Source organism: Triticum aestivum, chromosome 1B (genome assembly GCF_018294505.1).
Source record: "Triticum aestivum cultivar Chinese Spring chromosome 1B, IWGSC CS RefSeq v2.1, whole genome shotgun sequence".
NCBI lineage: Eukaryota > Viridiplantae > Streptophyta > Magnoliopsida > Poales > Poaceae > Triticum > Triticum aestivum.
The window spans coordinates 298,119,893-298,146,219 of NC_057795.1; positions in this window are offsets into that span (position 1 = coordinate 298,119,893).

A 26,327-nucleotide genomic window follows, 5' to 3' on the forward strand; every position below is an offset into this window, starting at 1 on the left:
ACATGAGCCCCCGGACAAAGGGGTGAAGTGGAAAGCCCAGTCCACGGAGGAAGTGGGGAAGGAATACGACCCTCTCATGGGGCCTGGGGGTGGGGATGAGTTGCCCCTTGTCGGGCAGCCGGTGCGCGATGTCGCTGGACAGATATCCGGCGCTGCGCAGTCTTTCGATGTGCCCCTCCGTGACAGAGGAGACCATCCACTTGCCTCCTGCTCCGGACATGACTAGAGAAGGTTGAGACAAGATGTGCGAACTTGGGCGCTGGAGCTCGAGTGTGCGGAGGTGGATAAGCAAGGGAGGAAGAAGGCGTAGGTAAAAAGGTGGATCCTTATCCCCTTATATATGGGTGGACGAAGACTATGCGTCCCCACCGGCCTGGTAAAACTCACTTATCTCCCAAGCGCCACCATCAATGGCGCGGTTGGGTTACCCACGTCGGTATTGATGGGAATCCTGGAATAAGGGGAACACGATCTTTGCTTCGACAAGACGTGCCAAGGAAACTGCTTCGCTAAACGCGCTGAGGTGGTATAGTAAAAAACGATTCACGTAAAGGCTTGGTAGTGGTGTGACGACATGCCACCAAATACGTCAGCAGATTGAACTTGTGTACACATTATTCTCTCTACGGTGGAATGTGGAATTTATTTTGCAGAGCCGGACACTATCCTGGCGTTCACGATCTTCTATGAATTATTCGGAGGAGGAACCCGCCTTGCAATGCCTAACAATATGCGCGCCGACATCATCGTCATTGAAGCCTGGTTCAGGGGCTACTGAGGGAGTCCTAGATTAGGGGGTGTCCGGATAGCCGGACTATCATCGTCAGCCGGACTCCAAGACTATGAAGATACAAGATTGAAGACTTCGCCCCGTGTCCGGATGGGACTTTCCTTGGCGTGGAAGGCAAGCTTGGCGATACGGATATGTAGATCTCCTACCATTGTAACCGACTCTGTGTAACCCTAACCCTCTCCGGTGTCTATATAAACTGGAGGGTTTTAGTCCGTAGGACACACAACCATTACAACAATCATACCATAGGCTAGCTTCTAGGGTTTAGCCTCCTTGATCTCGTGGTAGATCCACTCTTGTACTACCCATATCATCAATATCAATCAAGCAGGAGTAGGGTTTTACCTCCATCGAGAGGGCCTGAACCTGGGTAAAAACATCGTATCCCTTGTCTCCTGTTACCATCCACCTAGACGCACAGTTCGGGACCCCTTACCCGAGATCCGCCGGTTTTGACACCGACACCCACCATCCCCTTTGTGGATAATGATGCATATGTAGTTAGTTCTGATGTAAGTCTTGCTGGGTATATTTGTACTCACGTTTGCCTATTTTATGTTTTTGCAGAGAGACTTCAGTCTCACTAGTAGTTCTGCATGAACTTCGACGTTTAACTTGTTACCTCAGCTACGATCTTGTGTCCTCGGTAGGATTTGGTAGTTAGTCAGGCTTCTCGGCCTTTTTCATTTGTAGTTGTCTGTACTCAGACATGTTAAGCTTCCGCATGTGCTTTGACTTGTATGCTCTGAATGTTGGGTCGTGAGACCCATGTTTGTAATATCTCGCTCCTCGGAGCCTATTGAATAAAATACTTGGGTTGTAGAGTCATGTTGTGATGCCATGTTGTATTTGCACATATCGAGCATATTATGTGTATGTTATTGAAATGCTTGGTATGTGTGGGATCTGACTATCTAGTTGTTTATCCTTAGTAGCCTCTCTTACCGGGAAATGTCTCCTAGTGCTTCCACTGAGCCATGGTAGCTTGCTACTGCTCCACAACACTTAGGTTGGCCGGCATATGTCCTTCTTCGTTCCTGTGTCTGTCCCTACGAGGAAATGTCACGCGATGAATACCAGAGTCCTGTTAGCCCGCTACAGCCCGGTTCACCGGAGTCCTGCTAGCCCAGTGCTACGACCTGGAATCACTCGCTGATGACCGACATGTTCGATGTTGGGTCATGGATGCCTGTCCCTGTAAGTTTGTGCCACTTTGGGTTTACGACTAGCCATGTCAGCCCAGGCTCCTTATCAAAAGGTAAGGCGACACCCGTGGGATACCGTGTGTGAGGCCGCAAAGTGATATGAGGTGTTACATGCTAGATCGATGTGGCATTGAGTCGGGGTCCTGACAGCTTTGGTATCAGAGCCTAACTGCCTGTAGGATTACCAAGCCAAACTGGTCGAAGTTGAGTCTAGAAATTCTTTAGTTATATAAGGGAATTGATTGTGGGATGGAACGTAAGGCTCTTTTTACTCCTTATACCTTATGCCCTTCTGATCTGAGTCATCTGATCTTAACTACGGGGTTAAGGAACTAGGCTTTCTCTTCTCTCTATCAGGATCACGTGTTACTAATCAGTAGACTCATAAGATTGTAGGATTTAAGCCTCAGTTTAGTTTCTACCTCCGTATGATAAACTGTTGATCTCAAAACCTTGATATTGTGCTTCTGAGTGGCTATGCCACCATTTTTGTAGCAAGTCTCCAATCTTTTTGGGCATTTACAGCCGTTATGCTGTCCGAGTCATCCCAGGTTTCTAAACAGTCTGATGCATTTGCAAATCCCTTCTTATCGTTCTGAAGTTCCTTTGGGCCAGATTAACCACACTAAACGGTGAGTTGAGGTACTCTATTGCCTCGACATTTATGCTGGAGCTATTATTATGTCCCTAGGTGTCTAGAGTATCACCTAGTAATTTAGCCATGTTATGTGTTCCCAGTGTGATCATTCTGGACAACATTCTCGAAAGCATCCCGTGATGCAATTTAGCTAGTAGGTATTCTATTCCTGGGTTTTGAACCCAAGACTCACCCTACTTACTTCATGTTGATAGTGTTTGCTCGTTCCTTTAGGTTATTAGTAACCTTTGCATTAGTTCTCGAGGTCCATGGTATTTCCTTCTTCCAAATACTATGAACCATTCTTGGCAGAAGTTCCTCGCTGAGCCGAAAGATCACAACCAGAGTGCTCTTGACGAGTTCTCGATTCCATGCTGTAACTCTGCCAATCCTACCTGTCCGCATGGATTATCCGGAAGAAATTTGTTGAACTTGGTTCGACATACTAATCTATGCATCCACAACTCAGAAAATCATATGTTCCTTTGAGTTGTCCCCCTTTAGTTGTATCCTGACCTCCGTCTATCGATTGATAGTCAGGAGTAGTCGTGCATTCGTGTTCATCGATGCCTTTTACTTCTGTGCTCCGTGAAGCTATTCTATTCGGAATGACTAGGAGAAACAAACTCCAGTACCTCATCCAGATCCAGGATTGGGTCAAAGCAGTTGTACTCCGCAGATCAAAATACAATCAAGCTTTTGATCTGTTCTACTCTAAAGTGTTACCCTCTTTACGTCAGGATCGTCATGAGAATTGCACTATCTCTTATGAATTCTTGATGCAGTGATACTTCTTGCCATCATTGTTCATTTCTTGGTTCCCGTGTTGATGCAGCCAGAATGCCGACAGGTGAACTATGATGTGTGAAATCAATACTCCTGGCAACTTTGTTGCTTGGTAGTTAAAGGACAATAACCTCATTCTTAGCGTGTTGGTTGTTGAATCATCACCCTAAGGATGATCGTGCTAGTTCTGGTGCACTCTTCGATCAATCAGTGGTTTGTGATTTTTTGAATATCTTCTCAAAAGTATCACCAGGTCGTCACCCGACTGTTATGTTGAGCTAGTGATCAAGTTGGTTTCATATAAACCACCCCTTCTCCAAGAATCTGTGTTGCATACCCCTGAGTTGTTTGGTCAAGCTAAACAACAACTTGGAGAGTTGGAAGATGGAAGCTTGTCCGATTAAGTTCATCTTAAGGGATATCTTGTATGTGTGTTGAAGAAAGATGATATCTTTATCAATTGATCCTCGAGACCAGTTGTTGGACCTATTGTCTTACCAAAGCTTTGATTTGAGAGTGGGATATCCTCAAATCAAATTAGAACCAACGATGTTCTTAATGTTGTCTTACTCGTGGTTGATCCCTCGAGCATACACCATTATATCCTTTGGTCTGACCAAAACTATCACTTGTTCTCATAATTATGGAATTCCATTTTTATGGAAACCTGGATGAATTGTTGTTGATTGAGCCCATCGACAATATCCTTGCCTTCTTCATAATTTTGTTGAACATTAAGCTAGTGTTGGAAATTTTTGAAAGCATTTGCTCATGCTAGCTCATGAAGCATATGTTCGGATGTAAGAAGTGACTTCCTCTAGTTCATGTGCATTTGATGCAAGTTACCGCCGTGGATTCGAGAAAGACAAAGTTTCTTCCTTTGGAATCATCCCAAATCGGTCATGCATATGTGCGAAGTATTCTATGGTTCAGAGATTTGCAACCTTCATTCTATATGTATCCCTAGCACACCAAGCCACTGATTGATTTGTTCAAGGAGAAGAAGTTCCTTCTTAAGAGTATACCTTATGCAAGGACTTTGATATCCTCGATGATGGTTCCCCTCCTGAACTCGGTAGTGTTTTATTATAAGACTACTACTTGGTCATGCTTGCCTGAGGCAGCGTGTCCACATGTTTGTAGTAGAAGAAGCTCGTGTTTTGGAGCTTACTACCGTAGTTTATTCCCCAAGAATCTCGCAACGTTATCTCGTCGATTTGTGTTGCAAACTTTCATTTTACTTTCTAGACTCGATGAGTCCAGATTATTCTGACACCAACCAGATCTGAATCTCAGGCAGATATGATGGTTGGAACATCTCCCAAGAACTATAATATCGGTCTCTCTGTAATCCGGTAAGTGGATGTCGTGGGCAACACACCCAGCCGAAAGACCTATTATTGTAGTGTCTTGATTGAGGAAGTTGGCTACCTCCCCATCAGGATCTCGTAGAATTTATTCTAGTAGTTGTTCCTTATGGATTCTTGAGCTCCCAAGTCCGACCTGTTACTTGATGTTCTAGATACTAAACCATTTCAATGAATGGGATACACTAGCACATCAAGGAGAACATTAGAAGCGGAGTGCTAAATACCTCTCGGTCAATCATCCAGATTTTGTTCCCTTGGCCCCACCAAGGTGAAATCTGAGAAGGTGTTATCTTCCTTTGCAACTGCATCTTCCACCGGTATTCATCATGGTAGTACGTTGTGTTGCTAGGATCCTTGACACAGATATTGATGAAACCTTGATGAATATGGAGCTGTTCAAGTTCTTGAGAGCACGCACAAGCGCTAGGTGTTAGCACCGGCACTAACTGGGATTGTTCCCAGTTTTCTTCGGTTATGCTATAACCTTTCAAACAGGGGATTCACTCTCTACTTTTGAGCTTCTCCCCAGTTACTAGAATCGTTCCCAGCATTTGCATTTTGTTCCCATCTTGCACCGACATTATGCCATTCTACCATGGGTCCCATACATTTCCGATGATAAGCAAAATCATCCATTGCGTTGTTTTCAACAAGGTAATCCACATCATCAATATTAGTCCCAGTATGCCATTCTACCGAACCCCCTCCAAACAATCGCTCGAGAATTGCCCTAAGTTGGTATAAAAGAGTATCAATGATCTTTGAATCAAAGGTAATTCTTTTTGCCACTTAAAGGATGATCCTATGAGTCACCTCCTCTAAGATGTCTCGTTATGGTATCATGGCAACTTAACTCCTCGCTACACTGACAACTATTCACCACCTTCTTAAGTGTGAAATTGTTATCTACCTAGTGAACCTCCGTCTTATGTTTCACTCCATCCCTTTGGATATGTGCTTCATGTCTTAGCTCGAGAGATGTTGATATGTCTCACTCCGTGAGTGGATCCTGAGTTGTTCGATCTTCGAGAAGATCGATCCTTCTAGAGTTTCTTTTCCCTCTCGTTGTCATGTTGGTTGAAGTTTCTAGAGCAAGACGACGAGACAATGAAGGCATCGACGTTCCTATGAAGTGCAAGCTGGATCATGAAGTTTGTGTTAGCTGTGTTCCTCCCCCCCTTCATCTTACCCTATGCTTGAATCTCAGGACGAGATTCTTGTTTAGTGGGGGTGAGTTGTCACATCCCTAATTCTGGTCTGACCTATGCCAGCTTCCATGTGTGCATCATGTTTAAATTCAAATGAAATTTGAATTGAGGAATTTTCAAAGCCTCAGAATACCCCTAAAAATAACCAACATTTAAATCTCATCAAATGAGTCCAAGAAAAAGTTCCTGTTATTCTGTGAAAATATTGGCATGAGGTGAAATTCAAACCAATATTTTTGGAGTCACAGAAATAATTTATTCAGGCCTTTGATTTAAATCAATAATATATTTGGGTTGGAATTATTTCTGTTATATAGGAAATAATGCCCAAGTAATCTTAAACTGAAATGTTCCATGTTGGGTTTATTCCATACAGTGAGCATGAGCAGTTTGGTGATTTTTTAAAGTGCCTGGGTATTTCTAGAAAAGCCACAAACTTGCAGAAATAATAGAAAACAAAACAAAATAGGGGAAAGAGAGAGAGAATTTTACCTGGGCCACTTACCTGGCTGGCCCAGGGGGCAGCCCACCTGCTGGCCCAGCCCAGCAGCCCTCCCCCTGTCGTCTTCCTCCTGCCAGGAGGACAGACAGGTGCGTGGCAAGCGCGCCGACGACGCCTTGCCACCTCCTGCTTCCTGCCGCTGCCCTGGTGTGCCTAGAGACGCCACAACAACCCCCGAACCCTCTGCACCTCTCCCCTCTCTCGCTGGACCTCCTCCCCCTCCTCTGCATCTTTCTGCGGCGCCACCGAACGCTATCGTTGCCGCCGACCGTCACCACCGCGGCCACCAGCATCCCCACGCCTAGCAAGCTAGTGCCCGAGCTCCGCCTCCTCGCGCTGAACCTCTCCACGCCGAAGGAAACAATCCGGAGGGCCCTGCTTCATCGCCATCGTCGCCGCCTTCGCCATCGGTCGCCGGAGATCCGCCTCGCCACCCCGCTCGTTCCGACGCTTCCCCGGCCCCTCCATCTGCATCGGCCAACTCGCCGTGTGCTCCTCTTCCTTCTGCCCCTAGCCACGTCGCTTGAGCTGCCCCCTAACCCCGTTGGCCATCATGGTCGAGAGCTCGGCTCCGCCGGCCATGTCACTGTCGTGGCCACAGACGCGTAAGCTAGAAACCGAGCGCGTCACCGTGCTCAGCACATCACCAGGAGGCCATAGCACCCAGCCGTTCGCCCCGCCGTGCCCCACAACACCATTCCCAACCTCGCCCGAACTCTGGCCGCTGCCGAGGTCGATGCCGCGCTCGACTCCGGCCACCCCTGCCGCTAACTCCGGTCCAGTTGGATGCGAAAGAGCACCAGCAACGCGTAGAGCCCCTCAGTCACCGATTTGGTCGCAGGAGGAGCGTTTCCAACGCCCTCCGCCGTCGCTGGCGTCGCCGGCGACGAGCCGCGGGTCAACTCCGGTGAGTTTGACCCAGGTTTGACCGCACTTTGACCCGCTCTAGCTCACTTACGTGTGGGCCAGGCACTGTTTATTTAGGTGTTATATTAGTTAACACTAATTAATTTAGTTAATTAACTAAGCCACTGACTTGTGGGTCCGTGCCCCACTGACACTTTTAGTTAGGATTAAATTAGCACTAACACTCCCTGTTAATTAGCCTAGTCACTGACTAGTGGGTCCTAGCGTCAGGTTTGACCTAATCGACGCCTGTTGACCTGCTAAGGTCAGCATGACCTAATGCTGACGTAGTAAACATTTTCTGGAACTAAAGTAAATCAGAAATGATTTATAAATTTCAGAAAATGATCTAAACTTCTAAAATTCATAGAAATTCAATCGTAACTCCAAATTAAATAATTTATATATGAAAAATGATTAGAAAAATCCAATCTATCCATCTGTACCATTTTCATGCATATTTTAACAACTTAAATCTTCTGTATACAACAATTTGAATAAATGGCATTTGAAATGCCTCATGTGGAGTTTGAATTTGAACCTAGGGTTCAAACCAACTTCATTTAACTTGCTGCTAGTTGCATTAGCTCAAACCACAACATATTGCCATGTCATGATCATGCATCATATTGTGCATTGCATTGATTGTGCTTCTTCTTTGTTTGTCGGTGCTTGTCCCCTCTCAGTAAGACGTGTACCGACGATGTGATTGATGACAGCAATGAAGAAATATACTATCTTTAGAAGTGCCAGGCAAGCAAAACCCCCTTGTTCATTCCGATCCAATCATACTCTCTCGCTCCTGCTCTCTTTTACTACATTAGGACAAGAAGGAATCATCTGTTACTTGTTGCGGTAGCTGAACCCCTTTATCCTCTGCATGACCTGTCATTGCCACAGTAAATAGATGAAACCCACTAGCATGAGTAGGAGTTGTGTGAGCCCTGTTGTGCCTAGTCATTCATGCTTGTTTGTCATGCCTGCTACTGCTTAGAGTTGAGTCAGGTCTGATTCATCGGGGATGAGTCAGAGGTGTGTGAACATGGCCTTCTGTGTGTGAGCTAAGTTTGTGAACATGATTTGGTAAAGGTGGCGGTGAGAGGCCATGTAGGAGTACATGGTGGGTTGTCTCATTGAAGCCGTCCTCAGGAACTGAGTTCTGTGTTTGTGATCCATGAAATAGATACTACCACACATTGGGCCCGAAACCAATGGACCCTCTCGGCTTCTTAATCACCCTTGTCCTCTGTCCAGGAGTTGCAAGTAGTTTCTGGTGTTTGTAGTATGCTGAAGGCCATGCGCAGCGCTGACCGAAGGTGTGGGCTGACATGCGGTAGGCACGTGGCTGGGTATACCGGGCGCCCGTTTGGTGTCGCGGAAACCTGTACACATCGTTCGGGGCCGTGTGTGGAAACCTCGGCCGGACTCCCTGCGGATGGAACCTGAATAGGCGATGAACCTGGACTAGAGACTTGAGTGTTTAGGTAGGTCGTGGCCGACACCCTCGTTGGGCTTCCGCTTGAAGGTTGCCGAGTACATGTCGTGTAAACGGCGGTAAGTGGTGAGAGCGTGTGTGAAGAAGTAAACCCCTGCAGGGTTAACATCATCTATTCGAATAGCCGTGTCTGCAGTAAAGGACTTCTGGGTTGCCTATACAGTTCATAGACAAGTGAAAGTGGATACTCTAAAATACGCAAGATAAGCGTGAGTGCTATGGATGGCGTTCTCGTAGGGAGACGGGAGCGGATCCATAGTGGTGTATTGATATGGTGAATATGCATGTGGACTCGTCTGTGCCACCTCAAAAGAGTTACTTGCAGTCGTAGTTTAGGATAGCCACTGAGTCAAAGCTGGCTTGCTGCAGTTAAACCCCACCATCCCCTTTGTTTATAATAATGCATATGTAGTTAGTTCTGATGTAAGTCTTGCTGGGTACATTTGTACTCACGTTTGCCTATTTTATGTTTTTGCAGAGACACTTCAGTCTCACTAGTAGTTCCGTGTGAACTTCGACGTTTAGCTTGTTCCGTCAGCTATGATCTTGTGTCCTTGGCAGGACCTGGTAGTTAGTCAGGCTTCTCAGCCTTTTTCATTTGTAGTTGCCTGTACTCAGACATGTTAAGCTTCCGCATGTGCTTTGACTTGTATGCTCTGAATGTTGGGTCGTGAGACCCATGTTTGTAATATCTCGCTCCTCGGAGCCTATTGAATAAAATACTTGAGTTGTAGAGTCATGTTGTGATGCCATGTTGTATTTGCACATATCGAGCATATTGTGTGTATGTTATTGAAATGCTTGGTATGTGTGGGATCTGACTATCTAGTTGTTTATCCTTAGTAGCCTCTCTTACCGGGAAATGTCTCCTAGTGCTTCCACTGAGCCATGGTAGCTTGCTACTGCTCCGGAACACTTAGGCTGGCTGGCATATGTCCTTCTTCGTTCCTGTGTCTGTCCCTACGGGGAAATGTCACGCGATGAATACCAGAGTCCTGTTAGCCTGCTACAGCCCAGTTCACCGGAGTCCTGCTAGCCCAGTGCTAGAGCCTGGAATCACTCGCTGATGACCGACACGTTCGATGTTGGGTCATGGATGCCTGTCCCTATAAGTTTGTGCCACTTTGGGTTTATGGCTAGCCATGTCAGCCCGGGCTCCTTATCATATGGATGCTAGCAACACTATCATATTCGTGTGCCAAAAGACGCAAACGGTCCCGGGCAAAGGTAAGGCGACACCCGTGGGATACCGTGCGTGAGGCCGCAAAGTGATATGAGGTGTTACATGCTAGATCGATGTGGCATTGAGTCGGGGTCCTGACAGCTTTGGTATCAGAGCCTGACTGCCTGTAGGATTACCAAGCCAAACTGGTCGAAGTTGAGTCTAGAAATTCTTTAGTTATATAAGGGAATTGATTGTGGCATTGAGTCGGGTTCCTGACAGCGATAGTCATAGTAACAATAGATGGCGAGACGACAACAATGCTACGATGTAGATCAAGGTGTCACACCGGTGATGCTGGAGATCATGACAATGCTTCGATGATGGAGATCATGAGCACAAGATGATGATGGCCATATCATGTCTCATATTTTGATTGCATGTGATGTTTATCCTTTATGCATCTTATTTTGCTTAGAATGTCGATAGCCTTATAAGATGATCCCTTACTAAATTTCAAGGTACACGTGTTCTCCCTGAGTATGCACCGTTGCTACAGTTTGTCGTGCCGAGACACCACGTGATGATCGGGCGTGATAAGCTCTACGTTCACATACAACGGGTGCAAGCCAGTTTTGCACACGCAGAATACTCGGGTTAAACTTGACGAGCCTAGCATATGCAGATATGGCCTCGGAACACTGAGACCGGAAGGTCGAGCATGAATCATATAGTAGATATGATCAACATAGTGATGTTCACCATTGAAAACTACTCCATCTCACGTGATGATCAGACATGGTTTAGTTGATTTGGATCACGTGATCACTTACATGATTAGAGGGATGTCTTAAATGGGAGTTCTTAAGTAATATGATTAATTGAACTTTAATTTATCATGAACTTAGTCCTGATAGTATTTTGCAAATAATGTTGTAGATCAATAGCTCGCGTTGTTGCTTCCCTATGTTTTTATATGTGTTCCTAGAGAAAAGTAAGTTGAAAGATGATAGTAGCAATGATGCAGACTGAGTCCATGATCTGAGGTTTATCCTCATTGCTGCACAGAAGAATGATGTCCTTTATGCACCGTTAGGTGACAAAACTATTGCAGCAGCAGATTCCGACGTTATGAACATTTGGCTAGCTTAATATGATGACTACATGATAGTTTAGTGCACCATGCTTTACGGCTTAGAATCGGGACTTCAAAGATGTTTTGAATGTCATGGACCATATGAGATGTTCCAAGAGTTGAAGTTAATATTTCAAGCAAATACCCGAGTGGATAGATATTAAATCTCCAACAAGTTCTATAGCTAAAAGATAGAGGTGAATAGCTCAAGCAGTGAGCATGTGCTCAGATTGTCTGGGTACTACAATCGCTTGAATCAAGTGGGAGTTAATCTTCTGGATAAGATAATGATTGACAGAGTTCTCTAGTCACCATCACCAAGTTACTGGAACTTCAGGATGAACTACAGTATGCAAGGGATGATGAAAACGATTCCCGAGCTCTTCATGATGCTGAAATCGACGAAGGTAGAAATCAAGAAAGAGCATCAAGTGTTGATGATTGACAAGAACACTAGTTTCAAGAAAAGGGCGAAGGGAAAGAAAGGGAACTTCAAGTAGAATGGCATGCAAGTTGTCACTCCCATGAAGAAGCCCAAAGCTGGACCAAAGCATGAAATTGAGTGATTCTACTGCAAAGGAAATGGTCACTAGAAGCGGAAATGCCCTGAATAATTGGTGGGTAAGAAGGATGGCAAAAGTGAACAAGGGTATATTTGATATATACCCTATTGATGTGTACCTTACTAGTGTTTATAGTAGCCCCTGGGTGTTTGATACCTATTTGATTGCTAAGATTAGTAACTCGAAACCGGAGTTACAAAATAAATAGGGACTAGTTGAGGGTGAAGTGACGATGTGTGCTGGAAGTGGTTCCAAGATTGATATGATCATCATCGCACACTCCCTATACTTTAGAGATTAGTGTTGAATCTAAATAAATGTTATTTGGTGTTTGCATTGAGCATAAATATGATTAGATCATGTTTATTGCAATACGATTATTCATCTAAAACAGAGAATAAATTGTTATTCTATTTAAATGAATAAAACCTTCTATGGTCATACACCCAATGTTGATGGTTTAGTGAATCTTGACCGTAGTGATACACATATTCATAATATTGATGCCAAAAGATGCAAAGTTAATAATGATAGTGCAACATATTTTTGGCACTGCCTTTTGGGTCATATTGGTGTAAAGTGCATTAATAAACTCCATAAAGATGGAATTTTGGAATCACTTGATTATGAATCATTTGATGCTTGCGAACCGTGCCTTATGGGCAAGATGACTAAAACTCCGTTCTCCGAAACAATGGACCAAGCTAGTGACTTATTGGAAATAATACATACCAATGTATGTGGTCCAATGAGTGTTGATGTTCGAGGTGGTATCATTATTTTCTGACCTTGACAGCTGATTTGAGCAGATATGGGTATATCTACTTAATGAAACACAAGTCTGAAACATTTGAAAATTTCAAAGAATTTCAGACTGAAGTTGAGAATCATCGTAACAAGAAAATAAAGTTCCTACGATCTGATCGTAGAGGAGGAGAATATTTGAGTTACAAGTTTGGCCTTCATTTAAAACAATGTGGAATAGTTTCACACCTCATGCCAAATGGAAGACCACAATGTAATGGTTTGTGTGAACGTCGTAACCGCACTTTATTGGATATGGTGCGACCTATGATATCTCTTACTAGGTTACCACTATCATTTTGGGGTTATGCATTAGAGACAGTTGCATTCACTTTAAATAGGGCACCATCAAAATCAATTGAGACGACGCCTTATGAACTGTGGTTTAGCAAGAAAGCAAAGTTGTTGTTTCTTAAAGTTTGGGGCTGCAATGCTTATGTGAAAAAAGCTTCAACATGATAAGCTCGAACCCAAATCGGAGAAATGTGTCTTCATAGGATACCCTAAGGAAACTTTTGGGTACACCTTGTATCACAGATCCGAAGGCAAGGTCGTTCCTAAGAATGGATCCTTTATAGAGGAGAAGTTTCTCTCGAAAGAAGTGAGAGGTAGGAAAGTAGTACCTGATGAGGTAATTGTACCTTCTCCCGATTTGGAAAGTAGTTTATCATAGAAATCAGTTCTAGTGATTCCTACACCAACTAGTGAGGAAGCTAATGATGATGATCGTGAAGCTTCAAATCAAGTTACTACCGAACTTCGTAGATCTTCCAGATTAAGATCCACACCAGAGTGGTACGGTAATCCTATTCTGGAAGTTGTATTACTAGACCATGATGAACCTACGAGCTATGAGGAAGCTATGATGAGCCCAGATTCCGCGAAATGGCTTGAGGCATGAAATCTGAGATGGGATCCATGTATGAGAACAAAGTGTGGACTTTGGTGGACTTGCCCGATGATCAGCAATCCATAGAAAATAAATGGATCTTCAAGAGGAAGACAGACACTGATAGTAGTGTTACTATCTACAAAGCTTGATTTGTCGCAAAAGGTTTTTGACAGGTTCAAGGTGTTGACCAAAATGAGATTTTCTCAACTGTAGTGATGCTTAAATCCATCCGAATCATGTTAGCGGTTGCCATATTTTATGAAATCTGGTAAGTGGATGTCAAAACTACATTCCTGAATAGATTTCTGAAAGAAGAGTTGTATATGATACAACCAGAATGTTTTGTCAATCCGAAGGGTGCTAACAAAGTGTGCAAGCTCCAGCAATCCATTTATGGACTAGTGTAAGCCTCGCAGAGTTGGAATAAACTTTTTGATAGTGTGATCAAAGCATATGGTTTTATACAGACTTTTGGAGAAGCATGTATTTACAAGAAAGTGAGTGGGAGCTCTGTAGCATTTCTAATATTATATGTGGATGACATATTGTTCATTGGAAATGATATAGAATTTCTGGATAGCATAAAGGGATACTTGAATAAGAGTTGTTCAATGAAAGACCTCAGTGAAGCTGCTTACATATTGGGCATCAAGATCTATAGAGATAGATCAAGACACTTAATTGGACTTCCACAAAAACACATACCTTGATAATTTTTTTGAAGAAGTTCAAAAACTGGATCAGTCAAAGAAAGGGTTCTTCCCTGTATTACAAGGTGTAAAGTTGATTAAGACTGAAAGCCCGACCACAGCCAAAAATAGAAAGAGAATGAAATTCATTCCCTATGCCACAGTCATATGTTCTACAAAGTATGTTGTGCTGTGTACCAGACCTATTGTACACCTTGCCATGAGTTTTGGCAAGGGGGTACAATAGTGATCTAAGAGTAGATCACTGGACAGTGGTCAAAATTATCCTTAGTGAGGACTAAGGAAATATTTCCCGATTATGGAGGTGATAAAAGAGCTCGTCGTAAAGAGTTACATCAATGCAAGCTTTTACACCGATCCAGATGACTCTAAGTCTCAATCTGGATAAATAGTGGGAGCAATTATCTAGAGTAGCTCTGTGCAGAGCATTGTAAACATACAATATTTGCAAAATACATATGGCTCTGAATGTGACAGACCCGTTGACTAAACTTCTCTCATGAGCAAAACATGATCACACCTTAGTACACTTCGGGTGTTAATCACATAGCGATGTGAGTTAGATTACTGACTCTAGTAAACCCTTTGGATGATGATCACATGACGATGTGAGCTACGGGTGTTAATCACATACAGATATGAATATTTGTGTTAAATCAAATGGTGATGTGAACTAGATTATTGACTCCAGTGCAAGTGGGAGACTGAAGGAAATATGCCCTAGAGGCAATAATAAAGTTAGTATTTATTTCCTTAATTCATGATAAATGTTTATTATTCATGATAGAATTGTATTAACTGGAAACTTAGTACATGTGTGAATACATAGACAAAACATATAGTCCCTAGTATGCCTCTACTTGACCAGCTCCTTAATCAAAGATGGTTATGTTTCCTAACCATTGACATGTGTTGTCATTTGATAAATGGGATCACATCATTAGTAGAATGATGTAATGGACATGACCCATCCATTAGCTTAGCATTATGACCGTGTCAGTTTCATTGCTACTGCTTTCTTCATGACTTATACATGTTCCTCAGACTATGAGATTATGCAACTCCCGAATACCGGAGGAACACTTTGTGTTCTACCAAACGTCACAACATAAGAGGGTGATTATAAAGGTGCTCTATAGGTGTCTTCGAAGGTGTTTGTTGGGTTGGCATAAATCGAGATTAGGATTTGTCACTCCGTGTTTCGGAGAGGAATCTTTGGGCCCTCTCGGTAATACTCATCACTATAAGCCTTGGAAGCATTGTGACTAATGAGTTAGTTGCGGGATGAAGTATTACGGAACGAGTAAAGAGACTTGCCGGTAATGAGATTTAACTAGGTATGATGATAGCGACGATCGAATCTCGGGCAAGTAACATACCGATGACACAGGGAACAACATATGTTGTTATGCAGTTCAACCGATAAAGATCTTCGTAGAATATGTGGGACCCAATATGGGCATCCACGTTCCGCTATTGGTTATTGACCAGAGAAGTGTCTCGGTCATGTCTACATAGTTCTCGAACCCGTAGGGTCCGCATGCTTAACGTCCGTTGACGATATAGTATTATATGAGTTGAGTATGTTGGTAACTGAATGTTGTTCGCAGTCCTGGATATGATCACGGACATGACGAGGAACTCCAAAATGGTTCGGAGATAAATATTGATATATGGGATAATAGTGTTTGGTCTCCATAAGGGTTCTGGAATTCACTGGAAGGGGTTCCGGATGTTTCCCGAAATGTTTGGGTACGAGAACACTTTATTTGGGCCAAAGGCGAAAGCCCACAAGGTTTTTGGAAAGGCAAAAGGAAGTTTTGTGGACTCCAGGGGCCAGACGCCAGGGTCCCTAGCGTCTGGGTCCAGACGCCGGGAACCCTAGCGTCTGGCGCTGGAGTCCGAGAAGGATTCTTGCCTTTCGGCTGAAACTGACTTTGTGGAGGCTTTTACTCCAAGTTTCGACCCCAAGGCTCAACATATAAATAGAGTGGCAAGGCTAGCACCAAAGACACATCATGAAACACCAAGCCATGTGCTGGCAACCCCATCCCCTCTAGTTTATCCGCCATCATAGTTTCCGTAGTGCTTAGGCGAAGCCCTGCGGGGATTGTTCTTCACCAACACCATCACCAGGTCGTCGTGCTACCGGAACTCATCTACTACTTTGCCTGTCTTGCTGGATCAACAAGGCGAGGACGTCATTGAGCTGAACGTGTGCTGAACGCGGAGGTGCCGTACATTCGGTACTTGACCGGGACGGATCGTGAAGGTGTACGACTACATCAACCGCGTTGATAAACGCTTCCACTTTGCGATCTTCAAGTGTACGAAGATACATTCCACCTCTCGTTGCTATGCATCACATAGATAGATCATGCGTGATCGTAGGAAAATTTTGAAATTACCGCGTTCCCAACACCCCAAAGTTTCTACCAGAGAGTCAAGACGAAAACGTGTGCCAACCCCTATGCACAAGTTCACAAGGTCACTGAACCCGCAAGTTGATCAGCAAAACATACATCAAGTAGATCATGTGAATAACCCATTGTCACCACAGATAAGCACATGCAAGACATACATTAACTGTTCTCAAATCCTCAAAGACTCAATCTGATAAGATAAATTCAAAGGGAAAACTCAATCCATTACAAGAAGATAGAGGGGGAGAAACATCATAAGATCCAACTATAATAGCAAAGCTTGTGGTACATTAAGATCATGCCGTATCAAGAACACACACACACACAGAGAGAGAGAGAGAGAGAGAGAGAGAGAGGGAGGGATTAAACACATATCTACTGGTACATACCCTCAGCCCCGAGGGTGAACCAATCCCTCCTCGTCATGGAGAGCGGCTGGATGATGAAGATGGCCACCGGTGATGAACTCCCCCCCCCCCGGCAGGGTGCCGGAACAGGGTCCCGGTTGGTTTTTGGTGGCTATAGAGGCTTGCGGCAGCGGAACTCCCGATCTTGGTTTCTTTTCGGGGGTTTCTATATTTATAGAAATTTTTCGCGTCAGGAACAAGTCAAGGGGTCTCCGAGTCAGCCATGGGGTTGGGGGGCGCACCTAGGGGGGTAGGGCGCGGCCTCCACCCTCGCGGATGACTCGGGACTATTCTGGCCCAACTCTTTTGCTTCGAGGGCTTCTTCTGGTCCATAAAAAATCCAAAAAAATTGGCATGTCAACTCCGTTTGGTATTCCTTTTCTGTAAAACTCAAAAACAATGAAAAAACAGAAACTGGCACTGGGCTCTAGGTTAATAGGTTAATCCCAAAAATCATATAAAATAGCATTTAAATGCATATAAAACATCCAAGATGGATAATATAATAGCATGGAACAATCAAAAATTATAGATACCTTGGAGACGTATCGAGCATCCCCAAGCTTAATTCCTGCTTGTCCTTGAGTAGGTAAATGATAAAAACAGAATTTTTGATGTGGAATGCTACCTAACATATTTGTCAACGTAATCTTCTCTATTGTGGCAAGAATATTCAGATCCTAAAGATTCAAAACAAAAGTTTAATATTGACATAAAAAACGATAATACTGCAAGCATACTAACAAGGCAATTATGTCTTCTCAAAATAACATGGCCAAAGAAAGTTTATCCCTACAAAATCATATAGTCTGGCGACGCTCCATCTTCATCACACAAAATATTCAAATCATGCACAACCTCGGTTTCAGCCAAGCAATTGTTTCATACTTTAGTATTCTCAAACTTTTTCAACTTTCACGCAATACATGAGTGTGAGCCATGGACATAGCTCTATAGGTGGAATAGAATGGTGGTTGTGGGGAAGACGAAAAGAAGGAGATAAATTCACATCAACTAGGCGTATGAACGGGCTATGGAGATGCCCATCAATAGATATCAATGTGAGTGAGTAGGGATTGCCATGCAATGGACGCACTCAAGCTATAAGTGTATGAAAGCTCAAAAAGAAACTAAGTGGGTGTGCATCCAACTCACTTGCTCACGAAGACCTAGGGCATTTGAGGAAGCCCATCATTGGAATACACAAGCCAAGTTCTATAATGAAAAATTCCAACTATTATATGAAAATGACAAAATAAGAGACTCTCTATCATGAAGATCATGGTGCTACTTTGAAGCACAAGTGTGGTAAAAGGATAGTAGCATTGTCCCTTCTCTCTTTTTCTCTCAGTTTTTGGGCCTTCTCTTTTTTCGGCCTTCTCTTTTTTTGGCCTCTTTTTTTCCGTCCTGAGTCTCATCCCGACTTGTGGGGGAATCATAGTCTCCATCATCCTTTCCTCACTGGGACAATTCTCAAATAATGAAGATCATCACACTTTTAGTTACTTACAACTCGGTACTTAAAACAAAATATGACTCTATATGAATGCCTCCTGCGGTGTACCGGGATGTGCAATGATTCAAGAGTGACATGTATGAAAGAATTGTGAACGGTGGCTTTGCCACAAATACAATGTCCATGATCCTAAGTCCCACCGACCTAGCATGTAACACATCATATCACTTTGCGGCCTCACGCACGGTATTCCCATGGGTGCCACCTTACCTGGCCCGGGATCGTTTGCATGTTTTGGCTCACGTATATGATAGTGTCGCTAGCATCCATATGACAAAGAACCCGTGCTGACATGGATAGTCATGAAACCAAAGTGGCACCAACTTACAGGAACAGGCATACATGACCCAGCAACGAACGTGTCGGTCATCAGTGAGTGAATCCGGGCTGTAGCAGCTGGGCTAGCAAGACTCCGAAGAATCCGGGCTATAGTAGGCTAACAGGACTCCGGTAGACACCGCGTGACATTTCCCCGAAGGGACAGACAAATGAATGAAGAAGGACACATGCCGGCCAGCCTAAGTGTTCCGGAGCAGTAGCAAGCTACCATGGCTCAGTGGAAGCACTAGGAGACATTTCCCGGTAAGAGAGGCTACCAAGGATAAACAACTAGATAGTCAGATCCCACACATACCAAGCATTTCAATAACATACACACAATATGCTCGATATGTGCAAATACAACATGGCATCACAACATGACTCTACAACTCAAGTATTTTAGTCAATAGGCTCCGAGGAGTGAGATATTACAAACATGGGTCTTGACGGTGTCCTGGACTAGGGGGTACTCACCACGTCGTCTCCCGATCAGTTGGATTGGGCCGAGGACCCCCATGGCCGTATGCTCATGGGCCAGTCCGGACAGCTGCCGCATACAAGGAAGAATCAACAAGACTTGGCGATCAAGACAAGGACTCCTCCCCCACCGGCGTATCCGGCTAGGACTCTTGTTATCCTAGGCCTCTAGTGTATTATATAAACCGAGACCAGGCTAGTCGATAGAGATATACAACAACAATCATACCATAGGCTAACTTCTAGGGTTTAGCCTCTTTGATCTCGTGGTAGATCAACTCTTGTACTACCCATATCATCAATATCAATCAAGCAGGACGTAGGGTTTTACCTCCATCAAGAGGGCCCGAACCTGGGTAAAACATCGTGTCCCTCGTCTCCTGTTACCATTGATCCTAAGACGCACTGCTTGGGACCCCCTACCCGAGATCCGCCGGTTTTGACACCGACATTGGTGCTTTCATTGAGAGTTCCGCTGTGTGATCGGCGAAAGGATCAATGGCTCGACTGCAGGTCAACTGCGACGTCGGCTTCTTCATCACCAGCTCGACTGGTCACCTCGGCTTGACCAAGGACTGTGCACTACCTCCGATCGTCATGTTCGAATGAAGGCCTTCATCAACACCAACTCCGATCTCTATCAAGATCATGGAGGAGTCATCCATGGAGCTCGGGGGCTCAACATCAACATTGCCCTCAGGCGACCGTGCTATTTTTCTGGACAACAAACTTGTATCCGCCGCCACCGCCTCGTCGAGTGTCGTCTAAACGATTACTTTGGTGGAATTATGCGGAATTAAGTCTACAACAGCCCTGCAAAAATTTTGTTGAGTTCCGATGGAGGAATCTCCGGCAATCTCCGATATACCGGAGCCCTATTGAATCTGGACGAGAATCCGAACGAGTTTAGGGCATGCTATCCAGCGTCTAGCTCGGATGTCCTTTGGAGGATCCAAAGTTGCTTTGCTGCAGAATTCCCTTATCTACCACCTGCCAAAAATTCAGCTCGATCCGACCGTCCAAACTCCGGGAAACTTCCGATTAGGGCATCACTTTTTGGATCTGTTTTGTGCGCGAAAACGAATCCGACCCGAGCTCGTCTTTTTTATGAACGGGATTTCGGACATCCTTTTTGAAGGAACTTTTGTATGGGGTATTGTGTTTTGTTCCCGAACACATTCCACTAACTTTAAGATCTTTTGAACATGATCTTCAACATCATGCTGGTGTCAAACCAGTCCGGCAATATTGCTCCACGGCTGCCGACCTGCGCTAGACACGTCGTCACTTTGTTGAGCCAAGCTCAACTTCTTTGGATCATCATCTTGGCTGGCCGAACAAGAGTCCGGCATCGCGAAGGATAAATCATCACCAACATCGCCGCCCCACGGATTACACGGAGCGGGCATACCGGCATCGCCGCATGGTCGCTTCACCAAGCCGGCATCGACCACGTCACGACCTGCATCGGCAGGGCCGCACTATTGCTTCTTCGAGCTGGTGTCCATCACGCCGACCTACTTCGACATCTCGGCTGGACCGGGGGCTTCGCCATCCCTTCATCAACCTATTCCAGACACTTCGGCGTCACTAGCCGACCAGGCATGGGTGCGTGGATCGAGTCCCAATTTTGGGAATCACCTTCCTTCGGATTGCTACAACAAATAAACCAGGTGCTATTAATCCTAGTATTTCTTTTTGCTTGTTTGGGTTAAATTTTTCCCAAGGAATTATTACTCTGGTTAGTCCTGCATATGTACACAGGTCTATCAAATGGTGGCCGCATTATCGACGGTCGCATGATGGTTCGGTCAGTTTCCGTACACAGTTCAGCGAACGCCGCATCCGGAACTCGGACCGACCTGTGAATCCAGGCTTTGCCATGCCTTTATTGCATTACGCCGACGACCTGCATCGACATCGACTCCGGCGCCAGGCCATATTTCTTTTACTACTCACTTTGCATAAATTATTTATTATGCAACATTTTTTTTAATTCCTATTATTACTATTATCCCCGGTCTGCACTATTTTTTGTGCACAGGAAAATGATCTAGCCGGACTATATCCTTTGACGTCACCTCGGCTGGATGGGGGGCTTCGTCAACACTTCATTACCCCATGCCGGGGACTTCGGCATCACTCTGCCGTCCTGCATTGACCGTGCTGTGTCACCACTTCGGAGTGCTGAGCTCCTTGCTCCGCCACCTCGGGACCGGCTTGGGGGACGGAACCTTGTCCAGCATCAAGCTCGGACCGCGTCGTCAATACCGAACACATTAACCAGCTAAGCTGCCTTCATGCTCAAAGTTTTAAATTTCTAACTTGTGTTCGGTTCGACCAAGAATTATACTTTTTTGTAAAAAGTTGCTTGTAAAAATTTTCCTTGTCGAAACTTTGTTCGCACACACTTGACGCGCTACCCGCGCTCATTATACCTGGGGGCTTCTTTAACAAAAGCTTATTAATACGGGCTTTATGCCCAACACATGTGTCACACTTCCGCATGTACCTTTTATTCACTATTATATGCATCGATATGACTTAAGTTTTGGCCAAGCTGGGTTGCCTGGCTCCTGTGCTTACCCCTACGTTCCCGATTGTTCGGCTAGGTGGTAAAGGGAGCACCTCTGCGATTGTTACTATCGGGTCAGCCGGATGTGTACCTCAGACTGGGTGAAGCCGAAAGCTACCGTTCTTAAGGGAATACTCGGTCGGTGAACTAAAAGATGATTTCTTACCCATTTATTTACCTGCCCCCAGATGTTTTTCTGCTCTTTTCGCAGTCCAGACATGCACTTTAGGGCATGCCTCCCAGGGAAAGGAACCCCTAACGGAACTATTCTCCCTGGAAGATGTTTCTTACTAACCATGTAATAAAACATAACTAGTTGGGCACTTGTCTGATGAAGCACTAATGACCCCTACGCCTGGTCTCCACGCATGCCCCGGTTTTTATAACCGCGAGGGTATTCGGACACACTCCGGACTATTGGGTCCAGAGGTTGAAGTGAAAAGGTCCGCTATGACAAACGGTCTACAATCTGGCAAGAAGGCATTCTACATGTCACCTTACATTTTATAGTCAACTTTTACCCAAGTCGCTTGGGGGCTCTTATGTTTATTTGAGCCGTTTCATACTAATTGTTTTTCTTCTTAGTCGTTGCAAAGTTTTTTATTATTTATCACTCCTTTTTTCGACACAAGTGTGCGGTTACATGCCGTAGGCTGACCCGCTTGAAGTTTTGAGATAGGATGTGTCACGTTAAAGTGCGGCAGAAGCACCTTTTTTTTAAAGTCCAATTTTCGGATTCGCACCGAACACTTGATCTAGTTCGGACACTAACCTTTTAAATAAGTTTTTTTGGCTTTTCGAGCCCATTGCACTTTTAAACTATTTGTGTGTTTTCAGCACAAGTCTCGCAGTGCAACGCCGAACACCTTTAGAGATTCGGCAAAAACATTCTCGGCTATTGCTATATATGCATCGGTTTCGAATTGTGTCTTTGGTCAATAGTTGGGTTGCCCGGCTCCTGCGCTTGCCTCCTATGTTCCGCTTTGTTCGGCTAGGTGTGCAAAGGGAGAACCACCGCGATTGTGCTTCCAGCTCAAATGGTTAAGCACCTCAGTGGAGAAAGCCGAAAACTGACTGTCACAATAAGCGTAAACTGGTCGGCGATCCGATGACGGCGTTAAACGATGGGCCATTCATAACAATGGCCGAAGTGTTTACGGCTTGACCTCGACTGTCGCTGAACACTACCGGGGGCTATTAACTGGCCTCCCACACTAAATCCTCGATATTTTGCTCTTACATTGGAGCTGAGGTTTCATGATCATGCTTAACATGACAACCCAAAGAAAGGAACCGATAGCGGGACTATTTTTTTTGGGAGACATTTCTTCTGTTAAACAGTAATATAACATGTCTCTCCGTGTACCTTTGTTTATAAAACCGGATGGCCAGATTGCCTTGTTTGTTCTAAATCTTTGCCCTCATAAAGGCTTTATAAAGTAGGACAAACACTCCTCGGCTATTGGCCGAGGAGGTGGAAGCCGATGGTCGGTCAACAAAGTTTTTGTACAATGCGGATCCGAGCATTAATGACGTAAAGTACTTGGATACATAGAGTCATTACACATAATTTGTGATTTTACTATGGATATCGATCCTTAATTCGGCCTCCCGTGCCCGCATTAAGGCTCGGGGGCTACTGGGCTTTCGGGCTTATTATTTACAAATATTAAAGGGGCACATCGATCCCCTGATCTGGTGTTGCCACCCGACCAGTGTCTCGGGGGCTACTGCATTGCCTGTTCTATGCAGAAAATCTTAAGTGCAATACAGTTTCCGAGGAGATTTTGATCCTCAGGTTGGTCGGCCGCACCCAACCTGAGTCTCGAGGACCGAGCACGCTGCTTTTTTGTGTCCCGAAGTATTCTGCCGAGCTAGGACTTGATCCTCAGACCAATTTTTGCAAATCAACCTGAGTCTCAGCGGCTACGGGGATCGGCGGTCTTATGTCATCCTTCAGGTGCATCTCGGGTTTTAGACCGATACATACCTTGAGGGCTACTGGCTATATATCTGTCAGAGAATAAATTGCATCAATAAAAAACATTGACCAAAAATCAGCCCATGACCAAGGTGCTTAACCACCTCGGAAGCAGTTTGACATATAGCTCGGATGCAAGTGGCTGGCTCCTTAGAGGGAATTTCCGGCATTAAGCTCGGTTAAACTCCTTCAAACTTCTTTGAACCAAGGTGATTTATGACACCTCGGATAAAGTCCGGCGTTGGAGCTCAGATACATAGTCCGGCATTGGAGCTCGAATACAGTCCGGCGTTGGAGCTCGGATACATAGTCCGGCGTTAGAGCTGGGAAGCAGTCCGGCATTGGTGCTCGGCTGCAAAAGATACCTCGAATGCAGTCCGGCGTTGGAGCTCGGACGCAAGAGGACGTTGCCGCCCGGGAACAACTTCAAACCCGAGGCATGGCATAAAAATAACAAGGCATTGATAAAGGCCGGAAACTTAAAGGGGCTCCTCGGATACCCGACGTTAAACTCGTCGAATGCATTTCGGCGATCCTCAAGATAGAAGATGAGAAGATTTGTTGAACCAGTTTTCAAGACCGGCAACCGAAGATGAAGAACAGTTCGGAAGAATCGAGGAGCGTCCCTAACTTGAAGACCGATTCAGGGGGCTACTGACGGTGTCCTGGACTAGGGGGTACTCACCACGTCGTCTCCCGATCAGTTGGATTGGGCCGAGGACCCCCATGGCCTTATACTCATGGGCCAGTCCGGACAGCTGCCGCATACAAGGAAGAATCAACAAGACTTGGCGATCAAGACAAGGACTCCTCCCCCACCAGTGTATCCGGCTAGGACTCTTGTTATCCTAGGCCTCTGGTGCATTATATAAACCGAGGCAAGGCTAGTCGATTGAGATATACAACAACAATCATACCATAGGCTAGCTTCTAGGGTTTAGCCTCTCTGATCTCGTGGTAGATCAACTCTTGTACTACCCATATCATCAATATCAATCAAGCAGGACGTAGGGTTTACCTCCATCAAGAGGGCCCGAACCTGGGTAAAACATCGTGTCCCTCGTCTCCTGTTACCATTGATCCTAAGACGCAATGCTTGGGACCCCCTACCCGAGATCCGCTGGTTTTGACACCGACAGGTCTCACGACCCAACATTCAGAGCATACAAGTCAAGCACATGCGGAAGCTTAACATGTCTGAGTATAGACATCTACAAATGAAAAAGGCTGAGAAGCCTGACTATCTACCAGGTCCTGCCGGGGCACAAGACCGTAGGTGAGGTAACAAGCTAAACGTCGAGGTCCACACAGAACTACTAGCGAGACTGAAGCCTCTCTGCAAAAACATAATTTAAGCAAACTTGAGTACAAATGTACCTAGCAAGACTTACATCAGAACTAACTACATATGCATCATTATCAACAAAGGGGATGGTGGGTGTCGGTGTCCAAACCGGCGGATCTCGGGTAGGGGGTCCTGAACTGTGCGTCTAGGCGGATGGTAACAGGAGACAAGGGACATGATGTTTTTACCCAGGTTCGGGCCCTCTAGCCTATGGTGTGATTGTTGTTCTGTCCTATGGACTAAAACCCTCCAGTTTATATAGGCACCGAAGAGGGTTAGGGTTACACAGAGTCGGTTACAATGGTAAGAGATCTACATATCCGTATCGCCAAGCTTGCCTTCCACGCCAAGGAAAGTCCCATCCGAACACGGGACAAAGTCTTTAATCTTGTATCTTCATAGTCCAGGAGTCCGGCCAAAGGCTATAGTCCGGCCATCCGGACACCCCCTAATCCAGGACTCCCTCAGTAGCCCCTGAACCAGGCTTCAATGACGACGAGTCCGGCGCACATATTGTCTTCGGCATTGCAAGGCGGGTTCCTCCTCCGAATACTTCATAGAAGATTTTGAACACAAGGATAGTGTCCGGCTCTGCAAAATAAGTCCCACATACCACCGTAGAGAGAATAATATTTACACAAATTCAATCTGCTGACGTATTTCGTGGCGTGACATCACACCATGGCCAAGCCTTTCTTCGAATCATTTTTACTGTCCCACCTCAGTGCGTTTAGCGAGGAGGTTTCCTTGGCACGTCTTGTCAAAGCAGAGATCGTGTCCCCTTATTCCGGGATTCTCATCAATACGGGCATGGGTAACCCAACCGCGCCATTAATTACAACACTTGGGAGATAAGCGAGTTTTACCAGGCTGGTGGGGATGCATAGCTTCGTACGTCCATATAAGGGGATAAGGATCCACCCTTTTACCTATGCCTTCTTCCTCCTTTGCTTATCCATTTCCGCGCACTCGAGCTCCAGCGCCCAAGTCCGCACATCTCGCCTCCACCTTCCCCAGCCATGTCCAGAGTGGGAGGCAACTGGATGGCCTCCTCCGTCACGGAGGGGCACATCAAGAGGCTGCGGAAGGCCGGATACTTGTCCAGCGACATCGC